Source organism: Pongo pygmaeus, chromosome X (assembly GCF_028885625.2).
Source record: "Pongo pygmaeus isolate AG05252 chromosome X, NHGRI_mPonPyg2-v2.0_pri, whole genome shotgun sequence".
Taxonomy (NCBI): Eukaryota; Metazoa; Chordata; class Mammalia; order Primates; family Hominidae; genus Pongo; species Pongo pygmaeus.
Window position 1 is genome coordinate 79383855 of NC_072396.2, and position 9298 is coordinate 79393152.

The following is a 9298-nucleotide window of genomic DNA, read 5'->3' on the forward strand; positions in this document are numbered from 1 at the left end:
GATCTTAGCGGACATAGACTGGGCTTTTACTCCGAGTGAGATCAGAAGCCATTGCTGGGCTGGGACCGGAGGAGATACACAGCTCACAAAACACATCAATACAGAGAATTCAAACTTCTGAAAAACATATTGGATGAAGAAATCAAGTCCAAATTAAAATAAGGAATTCTAATCAGATGACGAACTTGAACACAAAGAGCATGCCATTGATCACTAGTTGGCCACAGATGTGGATTTAAGTTTTCTAGCTGCCAGAATGTAAAGAGGGAAACATGATCCTCTGCAGGACTCAACAGTATCCCTGAGATCGAATCTGACAAACTGCTCAGAAGGGGCACCTATGCTTTTCCCTGAGATGAATGTCTCCCATCGTCAGATGTCAGATTCTGGATCTATTTTGACAAGAGAGCTCAAAGGATTTCTTCACAGATGGAAATGAGGGGTGAGTAGAACAGTGGCGTGAAGGATCACCCTCAAGTCTACAGCATGAACAATTGGAAGGATAAGAGTGTCCTTAACTGTGAGGGGTGGGGCGAGGGGGGACGCTGCAGTGGGAGGAGGTTTCTAGGGGAAGATGGGAGAGTTTGATTTTTGACTTGTTAATTTGGGTTGACTCTTAGGCAATTTTCTCAGCGAATTAGAAAGGAAGGTCAGAGGCTGAATGTGAGGAGTCGGGAGGCAGTGTTGGACGCTTGCAGAGAGAAAACAAGTTGTGAAATAGAAGGGTGAACGGAGACGAAGGCTTGAGAGAAATGAGCAGTTGGAAGATTTGGACTACAAACCTGGCAGAAAGATGTTTTGGTTAAAATGGATAGGGACCCTGGGTGTTTCCAGATCAGACAATGTTCATTCTTTATGATCCAGCCAGAAAACTGTGGCTTTTGCTAGCCTTTCCCACCTCTGAACACAGGTTTCCCCTTGCTGGTGAGGGTGGCGTGGAGAGATCCGAGTGAGGAAAGAAGTTGTCAGTGTTTACGCTTATTTCTTCAGTCATGCTGAAGAGGCCGATAGGCCTAACACATAATAGCACAGAACACAATCCACCCGGACTTCCGCCTTACGCACAACTGCACTTTCAGTTTTGCTCATAGAGATAGAGCTCACACAATTAGGTAATCGGGCCCAAATCTGAAAGTGAGAAACAGGCCAGAAAGGACACCCAGAGGATGAAAAGGGAAACCAGGAAGCCCCACTGTTTCATACGCCGTTGTCATCATGGTTTTACGTTCGTGCTGACCCATAGAATTCCTTAAACCATCACAGCCCTGGTCATTTGTGCCAATTCTACAAGGCCTCCAAAACTACACAGGAGATACTGCACCGTGGGCCCATTCCAAACACTTATTCGGAATTAAAATTCCACTGGCTTTCCATTGATAGCACTAGAGGTCTGTCTGTGACACGCTGCTCCATTACAGCAAAGCAAAGCCCCATAACGACCTAATCCGGAAGGATAAGATCCCAGGACCCATAGAACAAGGAGGCCAGAGGGAAGGCAGGCCACAAAGAAGAAGGAAACCAGACTTCCCCATCCCTCTGGGCTCCTGGGGGGGTCAGTGGAAAAAGGCCTTTAACCTAAGTGCTCAAGGCCCTCACCTAACAACAGCTTTTGTTATTCACGCTGGAGTGCTGGCACTTCCTGACCCCGCTTAGTCCTTCTATTAGAATTTTGTACTCTGATGCTAGTTTTCAGAGTATAGGAGCAACTGCAGGGAATGAAGCAGCAGACCTATCAATATTTTGTGGTGATCTAAGTCTCTGTTAATAAGCCTGAGACAAGGCAAAACCAGGAAGAAGCCTTGACCCTTATCAAGGTCATCAAAGCCATACAGGACCCTTCCTAATGTCTTCAACTGTCATTTTTGAAAGAAGCCGAGTCTGACCACCAAGTATAAATGGGTATAACATCCACCGCATTTCTTTGTCATATTGTCACAGGAAAGGGGTCTTGATCCAGACCCCAAGAGAGGGTTCTTGGATCTCGCGCAAGAAATAATTCAGGGCGAGTTCACAGTGCAAAGCAAAAGAAAGTTTATTGAGAAAGCACAGTGGTGAAAGGACAGCTACTCCATAGACGGAGTAGGACGTTCCCAAAAGTAAGAGGAGGAACGCGTCCACCCTAGGTACAATGCTTGTTATATGAGGAGATGTGCTCTGCTACAAGGGTTTGTGATAGAGGATTAATTTTCTTAATTACTATGTTTTGCAAGAATCGGCGTTATTATCTTTAAAGCAAAATTAGGAATACCTTTCTTCTCCAGATATCGGGATATCCGGACACTCCCAAGTCTGGGTCTGTTTAGTAAACGTTATTAATTTGTTCCCTTAACCGTAAACATCTAGAGGCTAGGAATACCTAACTTTCTGGGAATGCAGCCCAGCAAGCCTCAGCTTCATTTTCCTAGCCCTCACTCGGAACGGAGTCGCTCTGGTTCAAACGCCTCTGACAATATCACCCCGTTTTATTTTCTCACTATCACTTACCACTATCTGAAATTAAGTAGATAATTTATTTGTTTACTGTCTGTCCCCACCCACTAGAATGAGAACGCGGCCCTTGCATCCTTACGTGTGTCTGGCATATAAGGGGTGCTCAATGATTATTTGTTTCATGGATGAACAGATTTACGGATGGCTGGGTGGATGACGATCTTAGAAGGGGTTCCAGGGCTAGCTGGCTTTCTGTTTCTCCCACTCAAGCACCCCAAGCCCTGACCCACAAAGTAAAGGAACAGGCGAAACTTCTCGCCAAATAGCTTCAAGGCAGAAACTACGCAGCTGGCTTGGGAATTCCGTACAACGCGAATGCGCATGCACAGGCAGGACTGAGCGTGTCCATCTTCGCATTACTCCCGGAGATGACTCTCGGAAAGGGTCCGAGGACTAACGTCTTTCTCTTCCTCGCCCTCATTCCTCCCAGTAACGTCCGCTACAAAAGAAACCACGCACAAAATAAACTCGGGCGGCGGGTAGAAAGGAGAGAGCCGAATTCCCTACACCCATGATCAACACGCCCACACCTCCCATCAGGCACGGGGCTCCCGCCTCCCTGAAGAGGCGATGGAACCTGGGGGGCGGGGGTGCTGGGGGAGGGCTGGCGGGGGAAGGAGCGGGGCGGGAACGTCCTTCTGCTACTGCTATGGCTTCCGGGGCAACACTTCGGAAGACCGCCGGCCTCCCAATTGCAAATCCACTTCCGGGGCACCCCCACCGGCTGCCCGGTGGGTTCTCTGCTCGAACTTCTGTCGCTTTTCCCTTCCCGTTTATCTTGTTCAGATCCCTCAGTGGACTGCTCCGGATCTAAAGAGCAGAAATTGGGCCGCAAAGAGAACGTCCTCCCAGACTTTCTCCGTCGCGGTGAAATTATGCCCGTTTGGTGGCAGTATGTATTCACAGACGCGTGCAGCTCTGCTCTTACCCCGCCCTTCGCGTTTAGAAAAAAAGCGCCGTTCCTCAGCGTCAAAACAAAGTTTCTTTCCGCTGTAGAGGCACAGCTTTTAGGGTGGCCTACTAACTCCCGCTTTTTCTTTTCTGAAATCTCTGTGCCAATCTGATGGACAGAAGAGCGACAAAAAATATTTTTAACGTGAGATTCTTTGTTGACTAGCCTGCTTGTAAACTTTCTGACATATGCCTCTGACATATGCCTTTTTTTTTTTTTTTTTTTTTTTTTTTTGCCGTAGGGCTGTGAACCCCTGATAGATCTGAGACGTGTCTCAGTCAATTTAGAAAGTTTATTTTGCCAACGTTAAGGACGCGCCCGTGACAGCCTCAGGAGGTCCTGACGACATGTGCCCAAGGTGGTCAGGGCACAGCCTGCTTCCATACATTTTTGTGAGACATGAAACATCAATCATTTTATGTAAGATGTACACTGGTTCGGTCTCTAAAGGTGGGACAACTTGAATTGTGGAGGGGACTTCCTGGTCATAGGTAGATAAAGACACACTGGTTGCATTCATTTGAGTTTCCGATTAGCCTTCCATATTTTTTAAATTGAAAAATACCCAGTTAATGTCATAACTTATCTTACTATAAATTTAGAATCTAAATTATAACAAGTTTTTTCTAAAAGCATTTATCTCATTACATTTACCTACTTATTGTAATAGTTTACCTAGATTATTTATGAAACTGAGATAGTCATTTTAAGTTATTTCCTTTTCAACCATTTTATAGCCTGTGAATTTCAGGTGTTTACCTAAGTAAGAGCCTTAAGATTAAATATATGTTTATTTTACTGAATAAGTGGCTATTTAGCGATTTTCATTAATCCAATATTAATTTTTTTTATCAAAAATTACACAAGCAAAAATTCTGTTTTTGCCGGATTTATAGTTTTGTAACCCTCGTGCCAAATTTTGATAAGTATGAAATTGCTTGATTAATAAATGCAAAAATGTATGCTGGCAATTTTTAAGAAATTTCTGTTATTAGTTTACCAATAATTTTTAAGCAAGCATATGATAGATTTTACTTAAGTCATGTAAACATGAAAACCATTTGGGCTAATTAATTTGTGAGTACTTGTTAAGCCAGTGTGGTACCTTGTGGCCCAAAACACAACAAAATACGTGTACATACACGTGAACACACACATACTCACTTACACAGCTGTTCCCGGTCCAAACTGAGGGTCAGCCTACTTATTCCTGCTACCCGGTAATGACATGCAGATGAACTGGGAAAGAAGAGAGTTTATATAAGCTCAGAAAACTTTGTAATTTTTAGTTGGTCTGGCAATATTTTCGAGGCCTTCTCCCTGTGGAAAGATTATCGTCAGACCAACTCAAAATTACAAAGTTTTCCAGAGCTTATATACCTTCTAAGCTATATGTTTACATATAACTGCATTCATCTAAACATATAAGTTACTAACTTCTTCTAATCTACAACTAAGTTCTCAGTTTTGAAGACCTTCCTCTGGAGCCTCAGTACATTTACTTAATCTAGATGAGTCCAGGTGCTTGGGTGATTACCCTTATCTTGTCTGCTGTAAATCATAGAGGTTTTAGAAGTTCCTTTAGACCACCAGTAAAACTTGTTTGTGGAGGTCTGGGGAGTTTCTTCAGACCTCCAATAAAAACTTGTTTAATCCTAAAGGGGTCCTGTTAAGAATTCCTTTATCTTGTCATGCTTCAAGGCCCAGGAGGACATAGGCAAAACTCTTCGTGGGCTTTTGTTAAATCCCAGCCTTTGTATAAGGGCACTGGCTCAACCAGGCAGTGCTGAAACAGTTGTTAAGGAGGCCTCCCTGTTCAGGTGTGAGACCTGGCCTGCCACACAACCAAAAATCCTATAGCTTTTACTTCAGAACTCTAGTCATGAGATATTAATACAAACTCATTGGTTTACAAAAACAATAACAAAATGAAATGGATGGATGCAAATGGTGGATTTTATCTCAGTAGAAACGTAACAGCAGACTTAATGCAGGCAGAAAAGAAAGCAGAGCCATACACAGAGAACTTAGGAACTTTATACTCACAGATGGACCTTTGGGATCTGAATTTTCCTTGCTGTAATTGCGCAGAAAAGGACCACAGTATGTCAATTTTACACAAACATTCGCAAGAAGAGGCCCGATAAAACCAACAGAGTGCCTGAAAGGGGGTCATTCTTGTTTTTCCTCTTTCTTAGATTTATTTTTTGAAGGAAGGAACTTTAGCTGTGGCCTAAGGTTTCAGTGGAGTGGGTCCAAGTATCCAGGTTGTGGGCGGGACTCCACAGTGTGTCACCACAGAGTAATTTCCGCCTTATGTGTCTCATTTTCTCTATATGGAGGAGGTCTAGCATCTATGGGAGGGGTCAAAGCAGAGTGACCAGCTCTAATAGGCATTTCCTGGATGAGGTTTTTAAAACTATTTTGTTGTAGGTTTTCTGTAGGGCTGCTGGTTGTCACGGGGGTCAACAACCCCAGACACTCCCACTGGGCCCCCAGTCACCCAGGGGTGCCTTTCTGCTGGGAGGAGCAAAATGCCCTTTCCCTTTGGAGGTCAGGAAACAGTCTCTCGTTTATCTATGAAAACAACAGTACAGCTCCTCGCGCAGATGCACACACAAAACAACAAGATTAATTTGGGGAGGAAAAGCAATGGAGAAAACACTTTAGAATGCATCTCCAAATTAGAATTCGGATCCTAAACAATAACTTCCTAAGAGGGGAAAAAAGAGGGGGGCAGCTATGACCATTTCCTGTAAACTCTTCAGCCACTTGTAATTTTGTAGCTCTCATCTACCATTACACATGCCAAGGTCAAATCCTCTCACAGCACAAGGTCCTTTCCCGACCGAAACACTTTACATCTTACATAAAATGATTGATATTTCATGTCTCACAAAAATGTATGGAAGCAGGCTGTGCCCTGACCACCTTGGGCACATGTCGTCAGGACCTCCTGAGGCTGTCACGGGCGCGTCCTTAACGTTGGCAAAATAAACTTTCTAAATTGACTGAGACACGTCTCAGATCTATCAGGGGTTCACAGCCCTACGGCAAAAAAAAAAAAAAAAAAAAAAAAAAAAGGCATATGTCAGAGGCATATGTCAGAAAGTTTACAAGCAGGCTAGTCAACAAAGAATCTCACGTTAAAAATATTTTTTGTCGCTCTTCTGTCCATCAGATTGGCACAGAGATTTCAGAAAAGAAAAAGCGGGAGTTAGTAGGCCACCCTAAAAGCTGTGCCTCTACAGCGGAAAGAAACTTTGTTTTGACGCTGAGGAACGGCGCTTTTTTTCTAAACGCGAAGGGCGGGGTAAGAGCAGAGCTGCACGCGTCTGTGAATACATACTGCCACCAAACGGGCATAATTTCACCGCGACGGAGAAAGTCTGGGAGGACGTTCTCTTTGCGGCCCAATTTCTGCTCTTTAGATCCGGAGCAGTCCACTGAGGGATCTGAACAAGATAAACGGGAAGGGAAAAGCGACAGAAGTTCGAGCAGAGAACCCACCGGGCAGCCGGTGGGGGTGCCCCGGAAGTGGATTTGCAATTGGGAGGCCGGCGGTCTTCCGAAGTGTTGCCCCGGAAGCCATAGCAGTAGCAGAAGGACGTTCCCGCCCCGCTCCTTCCCCCGCCAGCCCTCCCCCAGCACCCCCGCCCCCCAGGTTCCATCGCCTCTTCGGGGAGGCGGGAGCCCCGTGCCTGATGGGAGGTGTGGGCGTGTTGATCATGGGTGTAGGGAATTCGGCTCTCTCCTTTCTACCCGCCGCCCGAGTTTATTTTGTGCGTGGTTTCTTTTGTAGCGGACGTTACTGGGAGGAATGAGGGCGAGGAAGAGAAAGACGTTAGTCCTCGGACCCTTTCCGAGAGTCATCTCCGGGAGTAATGCGAAGATGGACACGCTCAGTCCTGCCTGTGCATGCGCATTCGCGTTGTACGGAATTCCCAAGCCAGCTGCGTAGTTTCTGCCTTGAAGCTATTTGGCGAGAAGTTTCGCCTGTTCCTTTACTTTGTGGGTCAGGGCTTGGGGTGCTTGAGTGGGAGAAACAGAAAGCCAGCTAGCCCTGGAACCCCTTCTAAGATCGTCATCCACCCAGCCATCCGTAAATCTGTTCATCCATGAAACAAATAATCATTGAGCACCCCTTATATGCCAGACACACGTAAGGATGCAAGGGCCGCGTTCTCATTCTAGTGGGTGGGGACAGACAGTAAACAAATAAATTATCTACTTAATTTCAGATAGTGGTAAGTGATAGTGAGAAAATAAAACGGGGTGATATTGTCAGAGGCGTTTGAACCAGAGCGACTCCGTTCCGAGTGAGGGCTAGGAAAATGAAGCTGAGGCTTGCTGGGCTGCATTCCCAGAAAGTTAGGTATTCCTAGCCTCTAGATGTTTACGGTTAAGGGAACAAATTAATAACGTTTACTAAACAGACCCAGACTTGGGAGTGTCCGGATATCCCGATATCTGGAGAAGAAAGGTATTCCTAATTTTGCTTTAAAGATAATAACGCCGATTCTTGCAAAACATAGTAATTAAGAAAATTAATCCTCTATCACAAACCCTTGTAGCAGAGCACATCTCCTCATATAACAAGCATTGTACCTAGGGTGGACGCGTTCCTCCTCTTACTTTTGGGAACGTCCTACTCCGTCTATGGAGTAGCTGTCCTTTCACCACTGTGCTTTCTCAATAAACTTTCTTTTGCTTTGCACTGTGAACTCGCCCTGAATTATTTCTTGCGCGAGATCCAAGAACCCTCTCTTGGGGTCTGGATCAAGACCCCTTTCCTGTGACAATATGACAAAGAAATGCGGTGGATGTTATACCCATTTATACTTGGTGGTCAGACTCGGCTTCTTTCAAAAATGACAGTTGAAGACATTAGGAAGGGTCCTGTATGGCTTTGATGACCTTGATAAGGGTCAAGGCTTCTTCCTGGTTTTGCCTTGTCTCAGGCTTATTAACAGAGACTTAGATCACCACAAAATATTGATAGGTCTGCTGCTTCATTCCCTGCAGTTGCTCCTATACTCTGAAAACTAGCATCAGAGTACAAAATTCTAATAGAAGGACTAAGCGGGGTCAGGAAGTGCCAGCACTCCAGCGTGAATAACAAAAGCTGTTGTTAGGTGAGGGCCTTGAGCACTTAGGTTAAAGGCCTTTTTCCACTGACCCCCCCAGGAGCCCAGAGGGATGGGGAAGTCTGGTTTCCTTCTTCTTTGTGGCCTGCCTTCCCTCTGGCCTCCTTGTTCTATGGGTCCTGGGATCTTATCCTTCCGGATTAGGTCGTTATGGGGCTTTGCTTTGCTGTAATGGAGCAGCGTGTCACAGACAGACCTCTAGTGCTATCAATGAAAAGCCAGTGGAATTTTAATTCCGAATAAGTGTTTGGAATGGGCCCACGGTGCAGTATCTCCTGTGTAGTTTTGGAGGCCTTGTAGAATTGGCACAAATGACCAGGGCTGTGATGGTTTAAGGAATTCTGTGGGTCAGCACGAACGTAAAACCATGATGACAACGGCGTATGAAACAGTGGGGCTTCCTGGTTTCCCTTTTCATCCTCTGGGTGTCCTTTCTGGCCTGTTTCTCACTTTCAGATTTGGGCCCGATTACCTAATTGTGTGAGCTCTATCTCTATGAGCAAAACTGAAAGTGCAGTTGTGCGTAAGGCGGAAGTCCGGGTGGATTGTGTTCTGTGCTATTATGTGTTAGGCCTATCGGCCTCTTCAGCATGACTGAAGAAATAAGCGTAAACACTGACAACTTCTTTCCTCACTCGGATCTCTCCACGCCACCCTCACCAGCAAGGGGAAACCTGTGTTCAGAGGTGGGAAAGGCTAGCAAAAGCCA

General features: G+C 45.4%; 1 long non-coding RNA gene across 1 annotated transcript; it reads right to left on the reverse strand.

Moving 5' to 3' along the window:
* Positions 1–2014: 2014 nt before the first annotated feature.
* On the reverse strand, positions 2015–5729 carry LOC134738997 (uncharacterized). The gene is made up of 3 exons (XR_010125351.1): positions 5489–5729; positions 4611–4681; positions 2015–2929 (listed from the first exon to the last, which is right to left on the reverse strand). It is a non-coding gene; the product is annotated as an uncharacterized LOC134738997 (long non-coding RNA).
* Positions 5730–9298: the final 3569 nt, after the last annotated feature.